At 58.1% G+C, this 21,402-nt stretch overlaps 1 protein-coding gene across 3 annotated transcripts in view; it reads right to left on the bottom strand.

The window, feature by feature from the left end:
- The window catches only part of RBFOX3 (RNA binding fox-1 homolog 3), a 305,276-nt gene that overhangs the window by 219,907 nt on the left and 63,967 nt on the right, over positions 1–21,402 (bottom strand). For all 3 annotated transcript variants that reach the window (XM_090257313.1, XM_090257312.1, XM_090257314.1), the window contains exon 2: positions 4,361–4,517. The gene's annotated coding sequence lies outside the window, so the exon portion shown is untranslated. The remainder of the gene's footprint in view (positions 1–4,360; positions 4,518–21,402) is intronic.

Below are 21,402 nucleotides of genomic sequence, written 5' to 3'. Positions count from 1 at the left end.
CTTTTTGGAGCTCCCCAGAGACCCCCGCAGCCCCGCCCCTCCCACGGCGGCTCAGAAACGCTCCTCCTCCACAGCGCGACAGAAGAGTGTGCTTAACCTGAATCACGAACTGCTTATCTTTAGGTTAAGATTTGGGGGTCTCATGTTTAATTCTTAGCTGGCTCTCAAGACCAATCTCCATGTCGGGACGGTGGGACAGGGGTGGAGGAGGGCAAACTGGGGAGTCAGAAGCGGACCTCAGTCGGTTAATACCTGTCTGCTCAGTCGGCCCCAGGCTCTGGCCTTGGTTCCTGACACCCCGCCCCCACCCCGCCCTGACGGCTACACCCTTAGCATTGTCTTCCAACGACCAATGACAGGTGGACAGTTCTTGTGAGCGTCCCAGTGTCTGGTGAGTTGGGTACCGCGGGGAAGGGTGACGCTCAAGGTGAGTGAGCAATGCGGGACATGCAGAGGCCACTGTCCCTCCCTCTCCCCGTCTTTCTCTCACACAGTCTTGAAGGTGAGAGTGGGCAGAATTGTGTCCCTCCCATAGCAGATGTTGAAATGCGAACCCCCAGGACCTGTGAGTGTGACTGGATTAGGAGGTAGGGCCCTTGCAGACGGAATAAGTTAAGATGGGGTCCTACAGCTGCAGGGGGGCACGAACATGATGGCGGGTGTCCTTGCCAGGGGAGGGACAGGTGCACCCGTGCAGAGGAGATGCCCAGGCAGAGGCGAGGAGGCAGACTGGGACACTGCCTCCACCCTCCACCAGCCAGGAGACGCCAAGGGTTGCAGGTGACGGCCAGAACCCAGGGGGCGCGGGACACCTGGGCTGCGGAATCAGGACTGAACACATCTCTTCGCTTTAGGCCCCAGTCCGTGGTCCCTGGCGGCAACTCAGACATCCCTGCCCAGCACCTGATTTGGGAGCCCCGCCTACCGGCTGCCCTATCCTGGCACCAGGCTCTGGGCCATGGAGGTGGCAGGGGGCAGATAGGTGTCTGAGGAGACCCTGTGGATTCCTGCCTCTCTCCGCACACTGCTTCCTTCTGGGGAGCAGCCAGCAGAGCTCCCAGCTACATCTGGAAACTCTTCTCACCCTTAATTGTTCTTAATGCTTTAACACACTGACTGACTAATGGGTTCTAATTGCGCAGCTCCAGCTCCCCGGGGAATGTGTCGATGGCCCCTCCTGACCCCCGGGCCTCGGGGCTGCTCACTCCGGAAGCTCAGAAGTCACCAAGAAAAAACACCGGCCTCTTCTCCTATTTTTTTTTTTAAATGCCACACCAGGGCCAGTAAGCAGTTTTATCCTTCAATAAACGCGGGGCAAAGAAATGGATAGGGAAGAAGCCAAAAGCAGACGGCACAAAATTCCACCAATGCCACCGAGGCTTGTGACATCTGTCTGGGACAGGCAGAAGGGATTTTGGAGGCAAACCCAGCACCAGTCATGGGGGTGGATGCTAAAGGAGCCTGGGAGGTCTCAGCAACCGCAAAGCCGGTCCAGGCCTTCCGCAAATTCTCAAAGGAGAGACAGAGAGAGTGTGAAGCTGACCTCAGTCCCCTTCCTGAGTCTTTTTCAAATACATTTAAAAATAGAAGAGGAACCACGGATGTTTCTAGAAGGATTCCCTTCTCCAAAAACTGGCTCAAGCTACAGTTGAAATCCCAGTATCAGGCGAGGGAAGCAATAAGGCGCCCCACAGGAGGAAGGAGCCCAGGGCACTTCTTGAGTGGGTGTCTCTCACCTGTTCCACCAGCAGCAGCCAGGGCTCCCACGCGTGGCAGGAAGGCACTCACTGTAACTGTTGGAGATCCGTCCCACCAGCTCTGGCGTAACTAGATAAAGCCCCGCTCTCCCTCCCCCACTCCCAGGAGACGGTTGCCGTGAGGCTCTAGAAGGCTCCCGGAGCATCAGCCTGGGCAGCCTGGGCGTCAGCTCGGCCCGAGGGTGCCCGAGATGGATCCCAGTTTAACAGCTTTTAAAAACAAGCAGACAAGAGCTGGGCGTGATGGATGATGCGGGAAGCGTGCTTGTACCGGGATGATTTATGGCAAGTTGCCCGGTGCCACTTGTGGGTCCGTCCCTGAGGGTGGGGCCGGGGTTGACGGACTGTTCCTAATGTTGGGGGTGGGGACGACCACCGACATGTGCCCTCTGCCCAGATACAACACGCTCACCCTGGCCCTGATACAAGGGCGGCCACCCCAGCTTTGATCACACGCTGTCCCCTATACTTGGCCAATTTTAAAGTAGTTGATAAAGACGCATCATTTACTGCACAGTAAAATCCAAACTGAATTCATATTTAAAGGATGAGCTTTAGAATGGGATCTACTTAATGGGACCCTTTCCAAGGCAGAGAAGTCGGCGGGCCTGGGACCCTGACCTGGGGGGAGCCTGCTCCTCCCAGGCCCTCCTCTGACCCCTTCCTGACCCCACCTGACCCTCTCCCCAGCAAGGCCACCTCTGCAGTGAGGGGAGCTACCCCAAAAAGTCCTGCATGCCACACACAGGGTGGGGTACAGATGGAAGCTCCCCCCACCCCAGTGTTTCCCTGCAGGTTCTCCGTCACTGGTCCCAAGCTCTCCCTGGATGCACCTCCTCCAGGGGTCCCTGCATTGCCCTCCAGAGACCCCCACCATCCCTAAGCCAAAACCCCAAATCCCTCCCCCGACCTAAGGATTCTGATTTTAACCCAAAACTCTCTCCATCTCCCTCTCTTTCCTGCTCAGCCGCCCAGAGGCGGACCGGCCTTCTTGCAGCTTCAGCTTCTTCAACAGGCCTGTGCTCAGCTTTCTCTGCCCACCCCGTACCCCCACCCCCCCAGCCTGCGTTCACGGCCACAGCAGCAGCGCTGGCCCTCACCGCCCTGGGGGGACAGCAAACTCCAGTCTCCATCACAGGGCCCGCTGCATATTCTCCCCAGCTCTCACCCCCTGACGGGAACAGAAACACTCCGGGGGCTGGGCTAGGCTTTGCTTTCACGCCTCTCCCTGCAGTGGGGTGCACATTGGAGGGGCTCAGGTGTGTTGACCTGTGAGCCCATGGCAAGAAGAGAAGCCCCAGATGCCTGAGGCAGGGATGAGAACCCAATTCCACCACCCGAAGAGATACACCAGGGTCATGCACGGAACCTGATTCCCTGGACACTGTTCCCAGAATTCTCTCTGGCATCGCTTGCTCCGCCGGCACAGGGGCCAGCACGCAGGCCTGGGGTGACAGGGACCACCAGCACTGGACAGTCTCTCCAGGGGGAAGGGCTGCACAGGACCTCACAGCGGGGCAATAGAGCACGTGTCTGGTGTTTGCCCCCGGGTCCTGGGAGGTGACCTCTAACGCCTTTGGAACTCCTGGAGGATTAGTGTCTTGTCATTATAATGAGTCCCTTTGATGACACCCGACTTTATGCTGACCAGGTAGCTCAGGGTGGACCCGCAGGTGGTTCCGAGGGAGGGGTAATATGGTGACTGGAACTGTCACCCAGAAGCAGGGAGGGGGAAGGGAGGGGGGCTGGAGCCAGGTTCAGTCATGGGACCCATGATGAAATAAGACCCCAATAAAACCCCAGATGCCTGAAGCTGGGGACCGTAGTCGCTGGTGGACGCATGGATGTGCTGGGTCAGCGGCCTGTCCCGACTCTACAGGGAGGGGGCTCCACATCCGGGACCCTCCCAGGCCCCGTCCTATGTGCGGCCTTTATAACAAAACCATGATCATAGGTGTAGAGCTTTCCTGAGTCCCACAAGTCTTTTTAGCAAATTATCAAAAATGAGGAGGTCACGGGAACCCTCAAGTTTACAGCCAGTCGGTCACAAGTGCAAGGGGCCTGGAAACTTATCTGGGCCAGTCTCTAGGGGACAGGGCTCTAAGCCTGGTGGCCCGCCACTGACTCCAGTTGGTTAGTGGCTGAGTGGAAGTGCGGTCCCCCACTCAAGGTGGGGACACGTGGGAACTGGGTCCTGCCTGAGTGAGATGAAAGCATCCCGGAGCCCCAGGGAAATCTGGGCAGTGGGCATGGGACCCGCTGTGCAGAGTATCAAGCCCCCACCTTGGCTCCTGCAGCATTTTGCACGGAACCAGTCAGTGGACACTACACCGTGTCCGCCCACCTTCCCGGGCTTCACGCCTCCGCAGCCAGGCTGACAGATCTCAGGGTACAGAGAACAGCTGTCCTCCCAAAATTCTACCCAGCGCATTCCTGGGGGCCTGCCGGTTCTCCCCTGAAGCCACAAAGCACTGTGACCTACAGACTACCACCAACAGAATGCCCCCGCAAGTCCCACGTACAAAATAAAATTCCCGTCGTAAAATGTCTCCCCATCACAAACGCAGACTCTGGGGACAGGTGTGGTCGGCACGCAGCCTTACCTGGTCCTGGCAGGTGCGGTCTGTTTTTCCTGCAGCCGGGAGGTCCCGCTGGGGCTCTTTCTGGACCTGCTTTGGGGTGGACAATGGATGGGGACAGGTGTCAGCAAGAAAAGCTTCAGGGTCTCAGTCTCAGGGATGGAAGGAAGATTCCTCCAACCTGAAGGAAAAGAAAAGAAAAACATTAAATGCCTTTGAAGCGGATGTCTCTTTTTTTTTTTTTTTTGACATAAAACAAACACTTAGCAAGGGCAGCTTCAAAGCCACTCGGATGCTACCAGGGATCACGCCCCTGGGGAACAAGACAAACCTTGTGGAAAACAAATCATTAAGACCCTCTTGCCAGAGGCCCCCGCAGTCCCGGCTGGTTCTGCCGCCCTCCTGCGGCTCCCGCCCGGTGCCTGGAGCCTGGACCCCAGCGACTCTCCGCCTCCCCGTGCCGTCCGGTCTCACGACGCCTCCTGCGCTCACTGCCCGCGGCCTAGCTCCCACCCGGGACCCACGGCTGCCGTGGCTCCCACACGCCCTCCCCTCTCTCTTTCTAGAGGACAGAGGCCTGCAAGCCAGGTGAAGCCAGGTTCGGGGACTCTGAAGCTGACATGATGTGGGAGGCCCTCTAAGAAAATACAGGGTGATAAGTGCAAACATTGGGTGCAGGGTCCTGTGTGGGGCCATGGGGGCACCGGACCCTAAGCCGTCTGGCCTACTATGGCGGCACTCTGCCCCTGTCCTCCCCTGCCCCGACCCCTGCAGCCCCCGTCCTCACCTGTCCCTCCACAGATGTCCCTCCCTCCTAGGGACTCTGTTGTATGGCACCTTTCTGGTGAGGCCATTGGGAGCAGGACACCTCTGCTTGGCATTCCTGCCTCCTTCCCCCATGAGCGTCCCGAGGACTTATCACAGCTGCTCCCTAGATGCACACATGTGCTTCCTGTTGTCTTGGTCCCCCCCCCCCCCCCCGTGCAGAGCCTCAAGGGCCAGCAACAGTGTCCCCATCAGCCAAGACTATCCCCAGTGCCTCCGTCACACCTGGCACGTAGGCCACGCTCACTCAGTACTTGTCAAGCGAATGAATGAGTGAATGAATGAATGATGCCCCGCTTCCATTCTCCTGCATAAACACCTCTGGTTTATTTAGAATAGTGTCCCTTTATCACCAGTGGGAATTTGCGGGAAAGAGGGAGCAGCGGCGTCTGTTGGGGGGTTGGTAACTGGTGGGGTTTTGTCGGGGGTAGGAGGCACCTGGGCCTGGGAAGTCTTGGCTTAATTTACTCCAACCTGGTGTGTGCGACCACCGGGCAGATGGGACACAGAGGCCCTCAGAGGCCCGCTCTGACCAGCCCAGGCAGAGTCGTGACGGGGGCCCCGGGAGCAGCTCAGCGGTGCTCCCTCCCCTTCGGGGGCAAGGCTCCTGTCGGCCGGTCCCTGGAACTCTCACAACAGACCCGGAGCGAAAAAGCCACGACTTTGTTTCTTTTCCTAAAACCCAGTTCCTGAGGAGAACCCCACCCACATCGCACCACTGCCTTGCCGCGATCATCCGCGCCACGCACAGCGCCAGGAGCTGGGCAGCCGAGGGGACAGGGATGGCCTGAGAGGCCTGAGGCCACTTTTCGATGAGAAAAGCAAGCCTGTGACCTGACTCTCCCAGAGCAGCGGGCTGCGCGCCAGGAGAGCAGCGGTGGGGGGAGGGGCCGGAGCAGGGGCCCAGGCAGCCTGCAGGGAAGGCCAGGGCTGGGGTGCACTTTGCACCAGATGCTCTGGAACAGGGAAGGACGTGGACATGTGGCTGCCGCCTAGCCAGACACCCGGTCCAGCACCCTGGCACCTAAACCCGAGAAGGAAAGGGCACCAGGACGGAGGGGAGAGGGCAGTACAGGAATCCAAGGGCTGCCCCCAAATGCCTCCCATCTCCAGGACACTAAGCGTTATGTACGATTCCGGAAACTGGGCAACCTTCTCCGGGGCATGTGCCTTTGCATCCCCCCCACAGGCCCAGAGGCGCATCCCGGGCACCCCAACTCTGCAACTGCAGTGCGGAAGCGCGTTCTCCCAGAGAGGTCACTGCACTTCGCTGAGCAAGCACAGCTGGCCCACGGCGTGTGCTTACAGGTGGGGACATGGGGCCGTCCCCAGGGGCCCTGAGACCCGTGGTGCGGATGGGGGTGACTAGCCCCCATTGGCCCTGTTAGCAAGATTCCTTTCGCTTTCCTGAACCAACAGAGCTGAAGGGGAGCTGGTTTAACAGCGTGCCCCTGACTGCAAGGCACGTTTTTCCTCACCGGACGGTAGGAAGCACTGTCCGTCACCCTCAGGAGGCCTACTGCTGGGGTTTCCGGGCCCGTGGAGCTCGCTGGGTTTCTCGGCTGCCACGGGGAGGGACTGGGGAAGGAGGCAGATGGCCCAGTGATGAAGTCACGAAACCCCTCTCACGGCCCCCGAGGTTGGCTCCACATAAGGGAAGAGGAGACAGGAGAATGGAGAGCCTGGGGTCAGCCCACCAGGCACCTGCTCCCTAGGAGTAGGGACAGGGTCTCTATGAGCAGGGACAGGGTCCTCACGGGCAGGGACAGGGGTGGGAGGGGAGTAAGACCCGCTATGGAGGAGAGGAGTCATGTACTGAGATGTCAGGCCCCAGCCCGCCCAGGGCCAGGAGGCCCAGGGTCAAAGCCACAGCCTGTGGTCCGGACTCTGTGCGCAAAGGGGTCAGATCCTGGGGATGGGGTCCTGGGGGGGGGGGCTGCATCTTCCTCATTCTCTGAGCCCTGTTTATTGCTCCCCACCGTGCACCAAGCACAGTACCCACAGCCGCGGTGCCAGCCTTGGCAAGCACAGAGTCCCTCCCAGGAGGCAGACAGGGAGCCTCTAACTATTCACCTTCGAGCTCTGAGACCTCCTCACTCACGTTAGCGGTGAGGGCCCTCAAAATAATTTGGGTCCCGGGAGTTTCCCAGGAAGCCTGCACCTGGGTGTTGGTACTGGAAGGAGGTGACGCTGGAGGGGGGCTAGAGCAGGAAGTGGTCCCGGCCAAGGGCAAGGACAGGGACCAGGTGGGAGGGCACCTCAGAGACGGACAGGGACGAGCTCATTCCTGCCCTCCTGACATCTCAGCTCTCAGTCCAGGTCTCCCTGGCCCATGGCCCCGTCGGCCACCCCCTCCCCCCACTCAGGGCAGCTGCTGAGCCAGCCCGGCTCCCAGCTCTGCTCCCCATGGGGCAGGAGGCCCGGGCTGCCTGGGTGTTCCAGCCCCCAACAGGCATTCTGTCGGACTGTTGCCATGGGAGAGAAATTTGAAAACACTTATTCGTAAAGATGCATGTACCCCCGTGTTCACCGCGGCATTATTCACAATAGCAAAGGCACGGAAACAGCCAGGTGTCCTTCGAGGGAGGCCTGGAAGCTGGAGCACAAATACCCAGCGGAGCCCCACTCAGCCATAGAAAGGATGAAATACCACCATTTGCAACAGCGCAGAGGCATCTCGAGAATATCACGCTAAGCAAAATAAGTCAGTGGCAAAGGACAAGAACCACGTGACTTCACTCATATGTGGGCTATAAAACTGGAAGCGGCAAACGAACAAGAAACCACACTAACAAAATCATGGTCACAGACCACAGTAGGACGTCACCAGAGGGGAAAGGGGATGAAGAGGGCTGAAGGGGGTCAGGTACAAGGTGAGGAAAAAGCAGCTGGACTTGGGTGGCGGGTACACAGTGTAGCATTCAGAGTGACGTTTCACAGAATTGTACCCTCGAAACCTGTGCAATGTTATTAACCATGGCCGCCCCAATACATTTGAGTTTTAGAAAGCAGATCTTAAAAGTTCTCATCACAAGGAAAAATCTTGCAACTGTGAGAGGTGACGGATATTAGCTAGATCCACTCTGGCGATCGTTTTGCAATATGTATGAACATCACGTCCTTATGGCGTAGACCTGAAACTAATACAAAGTGATACTTTGATTTTATCTCCACAAAATGGGAAAATTCATAGTACAGTAATTGCAAGAACTTGATATTCACTTTTAAAAATCATCCAGATATCCACCCCAAACGCTCCATCTCCTAATGCCACCAGTCCACGAGGACAGAGGCCTCAAGACCTCGCCGGCTTTGCAGTTCAGTGAGGCCCCCTTTTCTTTCCATTTCCCCCTGAAAGCAGCCCTCTGGGGTGCCCGCCCTCCCCGATCTCCACTTCCCAAGCCTCCCCGGCGCCTTCCAGTGGGGAGCTGGCAGCCCCCGTCACTCCGATTCTGCCTCTGTCTTTGCTCCCCCCAAACATAAGCTAATAACTAAAATTGGAGTCTAAAACAGGACTCGAGAGCAACACTTCCTATTCCTTCCACTGACACGTAGCGTTTCGTTTCAGTGGTCAAGATGATAGGAAATACGTATGTAATGTTCTGAATAAATGAACCTCCTCCCCCTGCTTTTAAACTGCTCTGGAAAAACCAGCCTCATTCCTGATTCCCCGCCTGCCTCATGAATCCTGACTCCGGCAAAAATAATTTGGGTTTCATTATTCTGGCGTCTGGTAGGAGTCTGTGACAATTTCACTGGAGCGGGGCTTGTCCTTTTTTTTTTAATACCAGTGTGTTTTAATAATACAGCATACCGTTAGGTATTGTTGAAATGGTTCATTATTCAACATATCGAACAGGACGGGAAGGGCCTCATGTAATCGTCGTGTTCCCGGCGCTGTGTTGAAAGCTCGCGAACGGAGGGGTGCAATTTGGGAAGCAATTTTCCCCAAGGTTGGGATGAGCAGCTTCTGCAGGAAAGGCTGGAGGCTGCACGACCCGAGTGAGAGCCCCGCGCAAGCTGGGGGTCAGGCTGAAACCAGTGGCCAGAGGACTCCAGGCCCCACGCCGGAAATGTGTCCCAGTCACAGGAGAACTCCAGCCCCGACATGGGGTCCCTGGCTGCGTGGGTTTCAAGCAGCTCTCGAGGAGATGATGGTGACAAGGGCATCGTCCCCAGCGTTCCCAGGCCCCCCTGCCCACTTCCCTGCCCTGGCCCCATCCCTCAGCGCTGGGTTCCAGTGTTTGGTCTAGACAGGTGAGGACCAGAATGGGTTACCAGACCTGCTTCAGCCGCTCAGGGAACTGCAGGGCACCTGGCTCCACTTCCTGGCCTTTCCAGAAAGCACTGTTCCTACAGAAGATCCATTGCGTCCCTCCTACACTGGTTGCTGGGGACACAGAGAAAACAGCACGTGGGCCTGTCCTCAGGGGGCTTCCACTGATGACAAGTAAACCGGAAATACCCCTAGGTGGGGGCCCGGGCTTGTACAAGGTGCTAAGCTCCACAGGGCAGACCTTGGCATAACTCGGGGCGTGTTCTCGGCATCTAGAACAGTGGGGCACCTAAGGGTGCTAAACAAATATGTCTGAGAGACTGCAGGAAGGGATAGGGGGTCCCCAAGCTGGGCGGGGGATGTATGGAAACTAAGCAGAGGCGCCTCGTTCATCCTGAGACGGTATCCTTGCTTCCCAGAGGCAGCCACTGACCCTGAAGTGAGGCTGAAGGGCCCCGGGAGGGTGGAGGGGGACAGAGCGGGCCCAGAGCTGTGCCAGGAGGGAACGCAGCAGCAGAGCAAGGGACCCACGAACGTCAGGGCTCAGGCCAGGAGGCCCCGTGAGTGCCATGCCACGGACCTGAAAAGGCGCCCTGAAGAGTTTTAAGCAGGAAACCGTGCAGATCTGTGTCCTAGGATGCTGCTCTGGTGCCCCTGTGGACGGGGTGGAGGGGTGAAGTCTAAGGCTGGGACCTGGCTCCGGAGGTGGCCGCCGGTGATCCGATGAGAAACGGGGACTCATACCAGGCAGGTGGAGGCTGGTGCAGCTGATGGGCAGGACTTGTGGGGGCACAGTGACAGGCTCATGACAGGGTTCATGATATCATTGTTCAGGTCGCTCTTTACACCTCTGCGTATGTTGACAGCTGTAGGATACAATGTGCCAAGGCTTATGGGGTTGAGGTCAAGTTTGGACCTGTTGCGTACAAAGAGCTCCTGGGATGTCCGGGGGTGTTTGGTAGGTGATTGGGTGCTAGTATCTAAAGCTTAGGAGACAGGCTTGTCTGCTTTAGGGTTGGTACCAGCCTGCCTCCAGATGGCCTATATGACCTGTGTCCCCTGTCCCATTGTACAGTCCCCTCCCCATGACACTAGAGCTGGTACGTGGAACCCCCAGACCATAGCATCAGATCTGAGGTCATGTCCTAAGAGACATGGGAGCACCGGCTTGCTTCTCCCCCTGGGGCGGGGGGTTGACCACCATGCCACACGTCCATAAGGAGGGCTCCGCTTGCAAGGATCTGAGGCTCCCGCCCACCGACTGCCATGTGAGCGTGCCATCGGGGGCGCGCGTCCTCCTGCCCGAGCTGGAGGTTGCAGCCAAGACCACGTGCTGACTGCAGCCTCGCGGAGCTCAAAGTCCCCAGCTAAGCCCCTCCCTGAACCCCAGAAACTATGAGCTAAGAAAATGACTGTCGTTTGAAGCTACTAAGTTTTGGTATAACCTATTCCAGGGCAGGGGAGGACTAATACAGGAATTGCGAAAACTATAAATCTGCACGGTGGCTGAAGCCAGGGGCACAGATAAGAATGGAGGGAGGAGATGGGATGAAAGAAGGGAATGAACAGGTGCTGAGGGGTCACATCTGGGATGTAGCAGGAGTCAGGGGGTAGGAGAGACACCTGGAAGGAGGAACAGCGGGAGCCCCACAGAGAAGGAAGACAAGACTGCAAAACACCAGGGAGGCCCACGGAAGAACATTTCCAGAAGGAAGGTCCAGCTGGACGAGGCTCTAAGGGACCCAGGCAGCCCCTCCCTGACAAGCACCACCCAGGTGAGACTTTCTCACTTGTGGCTTCCGAGGAGAGGCCTCCGCCCCTCACCCAAGCTCACGGCGTTCTGCGTCACTGTCACGGCGGCCTGCGCTCCTCCTTCCTGGCGTCGCTTGCAAATTGCAATGATATTTCCATTTGTTTCTTCACTCAGTCACGGTCTGGGAGGGCTGGGATCGGTCTTAGTCCCCACTGTAAGGCGTAAGGCCAGTGTCTGATGGACGCCTGCTCCGCAGACACGTGTGGGACGAGTGGGTGGCTGAGGGAGTGACGGGAAGGACCAAAACCCTGAGTCACAGCTAGCAGCCCACACACCTGGGGGACAAGGTCCTTCACCCCGGGTAGCAAGGCCTCTTGGCTGTGAAGGAGAACACAGCAGGCCTGGGGGAGGAGGTGACCCAGGGGGCTCCTCCCACCCTCCCCCAAATGGGGGACAGCCTGGAGGAAGCCCAAGTGGCCACCACATTTCCTCCAGGCATTTGACAAACTGCGACCGTCTGTGCCACACCATGCTGGGGGGTGAGAACCAAGGCCACATCCTACCTGGCCCCTCAGCAGCTCAGAGTCTAGTGGGGGAGGCTGGCAGCCACCCAGGGGCGTAAGGGGTGAGATCAAGTACGCCCCCACCCTGTCCCCACTCCCGGGGAGGCCCTGGGCAGCTTGCAGACCTCTGCTTCCCTCAGGGCCCACCCAGGGCTCACCTGGGCGGGGCACACAGGTGCACTGCCATGATTTAAACAGGAAGTCACAATACACGCAGATGGGTGCTAAGGGGACGCACAGAGCCAGGTGGCAGTGGGCTGGGGGCAACCAGCCTCCTGAAGAAGTAACAGCAGAGCGGACGGATGCCTGAAGGAGCCGAGCAAAGACGCAGGAGGGAGCAGGCAGGGGGGCCCCACGGGCCACGGGAGGGGGCTGCCAACACCCGTGGGGAGGCAGGTGCAGAGAACTGGGGGAAGGACACAGGGTACCTGCGTCAGTCATGGGGATGAGAGGGGAGGTGTCCGCAGACAAGGAACGGGGTACAGGATGGAGATCGGGGAGGGGGAGGGGTCGGGAACAGAGAGACATCACTAGGGGTGCAGGAAGGTAGAGGAGGGGTGCCAGTGGCAGGTGGGAGGGGGCAAAGGAGACGCCTTGCAGGGAGGTGGGGCACAGTCACCGACAGAGGCTTAGAACAACAGGGGGCAGGGAGGGGACGGAAGGGGCAGCGGGGGCAGCCAGGAAGGCAGGTGAGAGTGTGGGGGAGGGGGAGGGGGCGTGCAGGCGGCAGGCACTCGGGGCTCCTACAGCCTGGGCCGGGCAGACAGCGCAGCACGAAGCCATTTCCCACTTACGTCCACGCGGCCGCCCCGCCGGCGTGGCGGAAACATGGCATTTGGTAATAGGGTTCTGATGTTGAACAGCCAGTGTTTTCTCGGAGACGGGTTTTATGTCACAAATGGAGGGGAGAACGGAGCGAAATGAACACGGGGGGAATAGAGGTGCCAGCGTCCCCGGTCCCCATGCCACTTGGTGCCCGCGTGGGCCCAAGGGATTGGCTTTTTGGGGAGGGCCCTGGCTGCTGAGAGGAGGGGCTCCGGGGAGTTCAGAGGTGATGTTGTTACCTCTGAGTCACAAAAGCCAGTGGGCCTGGGTGGAGACCGACCCGTGGCCTGGCGTGGCAGGAGCAGAAATGACTGCCTCCCCAGGGCCCTCCTTTGGGCCGGGGGTCCGGGAACTGGCTGAGACTGTCTGCTGCACACTCACAGGTGTGCATCTGCCCACAGCCCGGCTGTGCGCTGGAGGGTGTTTAAGTGCTGCCCTGCTGGGGCCAGAGCCCCCCCTACCCTGGGGCATAGAGCGCGCCCACCCACAGGGCCGGCCAGAGCATTGGGGAGACAATTCGAAAACACTTACATGCTTTGCAAACATACATATTGCCAGCTACCATAATAACGTTTGCTCTGCACAAATATGCAGGGAGAATTCCCAGAGGGCCCTGCTCTGCGAGGATTCCAGCCTCCAGCAAAAGCTGCCCTGGTCCGGTGTCGGCACCAGTCCTCGATGTCCCCAACTCCCCTGTCACAGGAGGCAGAAGGACTTCCTGGCAGGACAAACAGCAAACCCTGCCCAGGGCAGGGTATCACAATCCCTTTTCTTGACAACCTGGACACAGTGATGCCAACCTCGGAGCTCCCTTGTCTGGTCGCAGGTGCTCACAGACTGTCAGCCTGGATGCCTATCTGTCCCCCCCGCCCTGGGTCTGTCTGGGAGTTCTCAAGGACAGCACATGCCACGTGGAAGGGCATGGACATCTTTCTGGTGACCCCAGTTGGCCTGTGTGGAGGAAGGGGGACGAGCCGATGGCCTTGCCCAGCCCTCTCCCGCCTCGGCCTCCAAGCCCTGGGTTCACCTGCCTGCATCCTGCATCACATCACCCCAGCCAGGTGCTTCAGCAGACCTGCCGAGTTATGGTACTTTCTGCAGGAATGGGAGCGCATTTCTCAGTCAGGTGACAGTTACACAGGTGTGCGCCTTTGTCAGAACTCCTAAGACCTGTGCATCTCACAGTACATAAATGACTCTCAATTTGTAACTTAAAAAGAAAACCACCTCCCAGACTGACAAGTAGATATTGAGTCAAAGCCCCTGTCACGTCCCTGAGGCTACCAAGCAGCTACGGAGTCCTTCAGTTGGCCAGGGTCACAGACTGCAGCCCAAGCAATAATCAGCGTAATGAAACTGTAGGCATCCTACACCTGGGCTAGGAGACCTGCCCCAGGAGTCGTCTACCTGAAGTGGCAGGAAGACCACAGCCATCCGTCCATCCACCCATCCACAGTCCATTCATCTACCCATCTGCCCATCCACCCATCCATCCACCCATCCACCCATCCACCTATCCATCCACCATCCATCCACCCACTCACCCACTCACCCACCCATCCACCCATCCATCCACCACCCATCCACCACCCATCCACCCATCCACCCATCCATCCATCCACCATCCATCCAATTAGTCCATCCATCCACCCTCCAGAGGAGAAGGCCCAGAACAGGGGCAAGGGCTAGAGGGCAGGGCTACAAAGACTGAAAAGTGGGGCATCTAGGGGAGGTGGCCTTGGGAGTCAGCAAACCTCATTGACAGGAAATCCTGGTCCCCCCATCACTATCGCTGGGTGACTTAGGTAACCTTTCTCAACCTCAGTTTGCTCTCCTACAAGCTGGGGTTGCTATAAGGGACAGATAAGATCAGGCACACGGAATGCTTAGCTTAGTGACTGGCCCACATTAAGCACGAAATATCTGATGGCTACTGTCATCTCCATCATCATCATCATCATCAGAATCAACCCCCCTTGCCCACAGTGGTGGCAAATGGAAATGGGACTCAGCTCCTCCCCAGCGTCACGCTCTTTGCCATGTGACTTTGCAGCTGTTTCTATTGGGTTGTCCAAAAAGTCTGTACGTTTTTTTTCCCATAAAATGAAAGATGTTTTTTGTTTTTACTAATAACTTTATTGATTTGGATATTTTGAGTATGTTGGTTATCTCCTGCTTGGTGTAATACTGATTGATCTCAATTAATGCCTCTATTTGATCGCTATCAACTTCAACTGCTTTACCCAACTGTGGAGCATCACCCAGAGAGAAATCCCCAGCACGAAACTTCGCAGACCCCTTCAGACACGTTCGATCAGTCACTGCGCCTTCTCCATACACGGCACAAATCTCCTTTTTCTTTTTTTGCATTTCAGTTGCATTTTTACTTTTTTCAATATTAAAACGGCTACACAAAAATTTACCAATTTTGATACTTTTTTTTGAAATGCACGCTGATAGGACAGCTGTCACAACACAATCTAACAAAATGGTTTCAAATGAAGTTAAAGACAACTAAGTGCTACTAGAGCCATCCTATGGAAAAACCACATGAACTTTTTGGCCAGCCCATGTGAACCTGGGCTCAGACATGCGACTTGAGTGGCCCAGAGTAGGAGGCAGAAGAGATGGCAAGCCGTTTCCAAGCTCAGGCCAGATGAAGCCTTAAATGTTCCCACTACTTTGCTTGCGCCTCTGCTATTGTCATGACTAGGCCCTGGTTCCAGGACGGGGGTGGAAGACACATGGGGCAGAGCTGCCCCAGCTCACACAGCCCCAGGCAGAGCCACTGAGGGAGCCCCAGCCAGACGTGGGAGCAATAAAGAGAAAGGCCCGTGGCTGTGAGCCGCTGACTTTGGGAGCAGTTTGCTACACAGCGATAGCTGACCGATACACCTCTCCCCTTCTCCTTTCTCTATATCAGGAGACATTATGTGACATCCAGGGATGTCTCCCCTACAGAGCCAGGACAGGAAGGACCTCACGAGCAACCACGTGAAGCCTCAGTTCCCCACCTACAGCCCCAGCTCCCTCACTGGAAAACGGAAGTGACATCACCTCACAGCTCACGTCCAGGCAGGGCAGTGACCGCTGAGCGAAGTTCAGCAAGGCCGTCCACGGGCCCCCGTGCCGGGATCTATCTGTCTCTCTGCCTACGGGTAAATCAAGGTCACACACTTTTCAGAATCTCTGAGAGCAGGCTCTCGGACAGTGGGAAAGCGTGAAAATCTGTCGGCATTCCACACGGCGCACTGACCATAAGTCAGTTCCTATTCCGGCCCCGGGCAGAGGGGCTCAGAGGTCTACGCGCCATGGTTCTGACAACCCAGACTAAAACTGGGTCAACCCTAGAAGGCGTTCTCTTCGTCTCAGCAGCCAGCTGCACACAGCAGTGAGGCTGGTTGGCACCATGGCTGGGCCCACGCCAGCTGCTCCAAAGACAGAGTAGCCAGGGAAGGGGCAGGCTCAGGCCGCCTGCCACACCTCCACCTGGTGCTGTCCTGGGCCCTTCCTCCTGCCAACCCCAGACGACTCTGCCCCAGAGACGGGGCATCCGCAGCCCTCAGGCCGTTTGTCCTGAACCCTCACAGCTACCAGGGCACAGAGATCTCCAATGGCTCCAGGGAGCTAGACCCACCGCAGACAGGCTGCTCTTGATCCTGAGTCCCCTCTCTGCCAACGCCCCCTCGTCATCAACAGACACGAGTCTCAACCTGTAAGAGGCGCGGGGCTGAGGACTGACTCCAGCCCAGCCCCCTCTCTCTATAGAGTCCCCGCATGTCACTGTCGCAGACGCGATGACAATATCTGGAATGCGTGTAACGTGCCCTTCTCCTGACAAGCTATTGATTTGCATTCCGTGAGCGCGCGCACCCCGCCAGGAACCCATCCCTCAAAGCCTCACTGTCAGCAGGCTTCAGATTGGGCGCATCCTCTCTGGTCACAGAGTATTTATCAACTGACCGTCCCATCACTGGGCGTTATTCTTAGCAGCCGCCCTGTCTCGTCTCAAGGGAGGGGACAGGAAAACAGCAGAGACACTAAAGCAACAAGATTTTCTTCCAGAACCGATTTTATTTTCTGTTTACATGACAGTCCTTATTAAATCGGTGGACGGGGTGTGTTGGAGAAACTGTGTCCCTGGGCCAGCATGAAGTGGCCCCATGGCCCGTCTCAAGACTCTCAGCTTAATCACACGGGCACTGTCTGCTTTGCAGGTAAAGTAACACTCACAGGTTCTGGGGACTGGGGCCTGGGTCTCCGGCGGGCAGTTATTCAACCAACCACAGACTTAGGCCTAAAACATGTCAACAGGCATATACACGGGGGGATTAGATTAGATTGGATCGGATTAGATTAGATTCCTTCCCTGGTGACGAAGCTGGCCACTTGCCACAAGGAAATATCAACACTTGGGGAGGTGCCAACTTCGCCTGGTGAAGGTCAGCGCTCAGTGAGGTGACCACTCCCAGCATTCCCGAAGCTCAGGCAGCTGAGACCAGAGCGGGCAGAGGCTCCGGTCCGGGGCAGTCACCCCAAAGCTGTCGAGCAGGGCGGCTGGGAGGGTTTGACGTGGTCCCGCTCAAGTGCTGCGTGTTGTAGGCATCAGCACCGTCACTGTCTCCACCTTGGATGAGAGTGCGCTCTGGAAGGCACTGTCCGGCCCCAGCATGTCCCTCACCCTGACATTTCAGGGACCCCAGCCCATAGCAGCCCAACCCCAAACCATCCTTTCCCTGGGGGCTCTCCCAGAACCAGTTCTTCATCCGTCAGAGTCCCATCAGGGGGCAAAACCCACACATCCATCAAAATCACAGGGGATGCTTAATATAAAGAATTATTAACTGTGACAGGAAACTGAGGGACAGGGGCATTGGCTAGTAAGAGGCGCAGAGAACTCTAAAAAATACAAGAACAGCAGATGTGAGGGCCAGCCATTGCTCCTGGGTCTGAGCTGGGAAGACAGTCCCCCACCCCCACCCCCAGGCTAAGGTCCAGATTTTTTTTTTTTTTGAGAAGGCACAGCTGTGTCCCCACCTGGGGGCTCTTCTGTCTGCTGGGGCCTGAAGGCCAGGGTGCGTGGGCATTATACCCCACCTCTCCCAGGGCAGCATCACCCACCCGTGGCAGAGGAGGTCGTATGCATAGCCCAGCCCCCTCCCCTTATTGGGGGGTCCTGAGGGGGTGTTTCCCAGGCTCCCAGAGTCCCCATGGGGTAGGCAGCCATGGCTGCCCCTGCCCCTGCCCTGCTCCCCTTCTCCCCAACACTGCTTGCCCTTGGCTGTTCTCCGAGGCTGTGCTCCTGGGAGGGCCATACTGCGTTGCAGGCACTGTTAGAAGGCCTGAGGGTACCAGCTGCTGGCTCGGAACCCAGGAACCTGGAGGCGTCTGGGACTAGGTGGACTGAGGAGGTGACCGATGGGCAGTGCTGGATCGCTCAGACAATCTCAGGGGTGGACGATGCGTGTCGTTGCTGCCTGTTAAGGGTTTCCTGGACGTCAGGAGAGGGGCCGAATGCTTGCCCTGCACGTTTCTGTGACTCCACAGAACAAGGGAGGTCTGCCACAGCCCCCGTTTTAAGGCCGAGGAAGCCAAGGCTGAGAGCACCCGGGCCAAGACCGCACCACTGGTGACATGCAGATGGTGGGTTCAGTCCCAGGAGCTCCCCCCAACCCCACTGTCCTCCAAACCAAACACATGAATGCTCGTGGCGGACTCTTAAAGTCCCCAGGCTACAGATAGAGGTAACCAAGAGAGCAGGTATCTGAGGAAGAACAGAGAAGCCCAGATGAGGAATGAGGGGATAGAGACCCTGGCTTCCTCCACAGCCTGCCCACATCTGCACCTTGAGGCTGCCCTGCAGAGCCGCATGGGACAGGAAGAAGGAAGGTTGGGAGGGGGGGGGGGACCCGAGGGTGCCAGGTTCCTGCCTGGTGGGACTGACTGTAGGACCCTTCTGAAGACAGGGAAAAGGCACAGGACTCTCAGATGCCCCTTGGCTCCCGGGATCACTAAATCATAAATCACAGGGCCGGGCGAGGAGCCGCTGCGCGGCCATCTGTCAGGGGAGCTGGGAGGCAGGTGCCCGCTGGGCAGGAAGCTGGCCCAGGTGACCTCCACGTCCTGGCCCATCCCTGGCTTCCAAGTGTCGTCTAACTTCTCAAGGAGGACGCCAGCCAGCCCGTGTTCCCGCAGCGCTGCCCTGACCCGCAGAGCGTCCCAGCCGGCAACCTGAGCCTGGACGGGGGCGAGAGGCTGAGTCGAGGGCACTGAGGACAGAGGCGCGGAGCTGGACCCTGTCCCTCCCCACGTCCTGTTTGTCATAGGTTGGAAAGCTGGGGGCAGGCCAGAGATCACGTCTGCCAGCTCAGCAAGTCTTGGTAGGACAAAGCAGCAGGTCGTAGCGGAGAAATGGAGCAGAAAGGGAGTGGGGAGAAGGGCGGCATCCATTCCCTCCGCTGTCCGTTCCCGCTGCGGCCCACCTGCGGGCTGAGACCCTGCCCAGGGCCCTGGGACAGAGAGGATCGAAAGTCTGTAGACTTTCCGCATCAGATTCATCATCATGGGAGGTCTGCAGTGAGGGGCGGAGCCTCCGACAACTTCAGGGCCACCGCTGGCTGCCATGCTGCTGCCTGAGAGGGTAAAGGAGCCCCACCCCACCCCCAGGAAGTGGCCAGCAGCCTCCAGTGGGATCGAAGGACATGCTTTAGGTATTGAGTGTGTTTCTGTTCACTGTGCGCTGGCTCCCAGGGCCAACACCCTCTGGCTTCCTTTACAGAGTGGCATCTGGGACCTCCAGGGCCTGACGGGGCCCCCCGCCCCCCCACTATCAGCAGGAGCCTGGGACAGCCCCTTCCCTTCCCGAGCACCAGTGTCCTGATCAGAAGCAGGAGCCCAGGTCCCAGCCGACGTTTCCACTGAGCCGGCCTCCCCAGCCCTCTCTGAGCCTCAGTTTCCTCAGCTGTAAGAATGGCACTGCACTCGTTAATCAGCAAAATCCCTCCCCACCCTCTCGGGCTCAAAAGCCTAGAAAAGACGGCATTGCTAGATAATTTCTAATAAGCATATGTTACTTTTACAGCCAGAGAAAAACAAACTTCACAACAACAACGAAATGAAAGAGGCGTCCATAAAATTACCTTCACCCTCAGTGGTGGCACAAATGGCCTCACACAGCTGGGGGAGCAGCCAGAAGGTGGCCTGCCCATCAGCCAGCTGAGTTCCCATCAGTGGACAGAGCAGCAGAATTGCCTGGTGTAGGCAGAAGTTCCATGGAAGAGCTGCCAGGCCTGTCCTACGGGCAGGATGGTCACGCCGCAGGCAGGTCGAGTGGTCCCCCCGGCCTGCCGGGGTCTCAGCTCTGGACCTGGGGACCCTGGCGAGCACATAGGACACGTGGGAGACAGCAAGGCGCATGGCCACTGCTGGCAGCCAGCCACCCCACTCTCGGACGACACGCTCATTTCTATGCACCATCAGTCTCGCCAAATCCCGTGACCTTGGCGTTTGGGGGCCATGGGATAAGGACGAGTGCGTGCACAGCCCCTCCGCCAGACGCATCAATTAACATTCCCAGTGCAGAGCCGGGGCTGTAATTACAGCGAGTGATTAACAGGCCTTGGTCGCCTGTCTCAGAGGGAGCAGATTAACAGCAGAGGCTGGGAGAGCCTCGCTCACCTCGGAACTGCCGGTGCCTCTTAAACACGGGCCTGGCGCCCCAGGAGCTGGTGATTAATGGAGGGAATGAGAGTGGGGACGTCTCCCTGGCACCTGTCACCGAGATGGCCAGGCGTGGGGGAAGGGGAGGGCGATGGGACTAAGCAGAGCACCTGGGAGCCCCAGGCAGGGGCAGGCCTCGCTCCACCTCCCACAGGCCAAATTGCACCCCGGGCAGCAGCTCCCCAACAAGAGGGGGGCTGCTGGTGAAGGTCAAATCCCCGTGGGCCATGTGCATCAGGAGCCAAGAGATTTGGTCCCTCCCCTCCCTGCCCAGGTGACACTCAGGGCCCCCCCTCCTGTAGGACCATCGCTATCCAGCAAGGGCGCCAGGTCAAGTGGAACACCTGCTTGGCCAGCAGAGGGAGCCGAGGAGCCTGGGGATGGGGCAGGGCACCCTCCTTAGAATGAAGGAGGCAGGACCCCTGGGGGGGTGGTGTTTGCAGGAACATGGGTGTTCTGACGTTCATGCAGATGAAATAGAACACATGTGTGTGTCTGCTGTAGGCTGACACACGTTATCCATTCATTCAGGTGTTAAACCACCCATGTTTTGTGCTGGGATGCAGACAATCTGGGGACAAAGTCCTGCCCAGGAGGCTCTCGGTCTTGTGGGGAAGGTGGACACAGAAGCTCAGTTAGCACCCAAGGGCTCTGAGAGCGGGACCTGCACAAGTCGGCCCACAGGAGACACGGGTCTGCCCTCATGGGACGGAGCCAGGCGGAAGGGCGACGTAGACGAGGTGACCCCACGATGACCCGTGACCTTGGTTGGGAATTTACCTGTCAGGTAACACATGCCGGATGCACATCACATCCCACATGGCCAAGGGCCAGGCCCCAATCTTCTTGTGGCCACCCATCCCCACAGCAAAACGGCACCACAGGGCAGCCAGGGGGCGGGCCGGGCAGCCACGGCGCAGCCACCTACTAGCTGTGTGGCCTCTGGCAGGCCAGGGGGTCCCCATGGACATCACGTCCTCTCTCCCTGACTGAGCCACAAAGGTGAGCAGGGGGCTGTGCCGGATCTAACTCCGGACGGAGCCTGTGTGACTTGGCCTGGTCCAGGAGCCCCGGAGGAAGCCCGAGCCCTTCCGGGCGCTGGGGG

Source organism: Furipterus horrens, unplaced genomic scaffold, assembly GCF_987537825.1.
Source record: "Furipterus horrens unplaced genomic scaffold, mFurHor1.1.pri manual_scaffold_11, whole genome shotgun sequence".
NCBI lineage: Eukaryota > Metazoa > Chordata > Mammalia > Chiroptera > Furipteridae > Furipterus > Furipterus horrens.
Note: the sequence above shows the minus strand (reverse complement) of the source record. Positions and strands in the feature narration are given on the sequence as shown.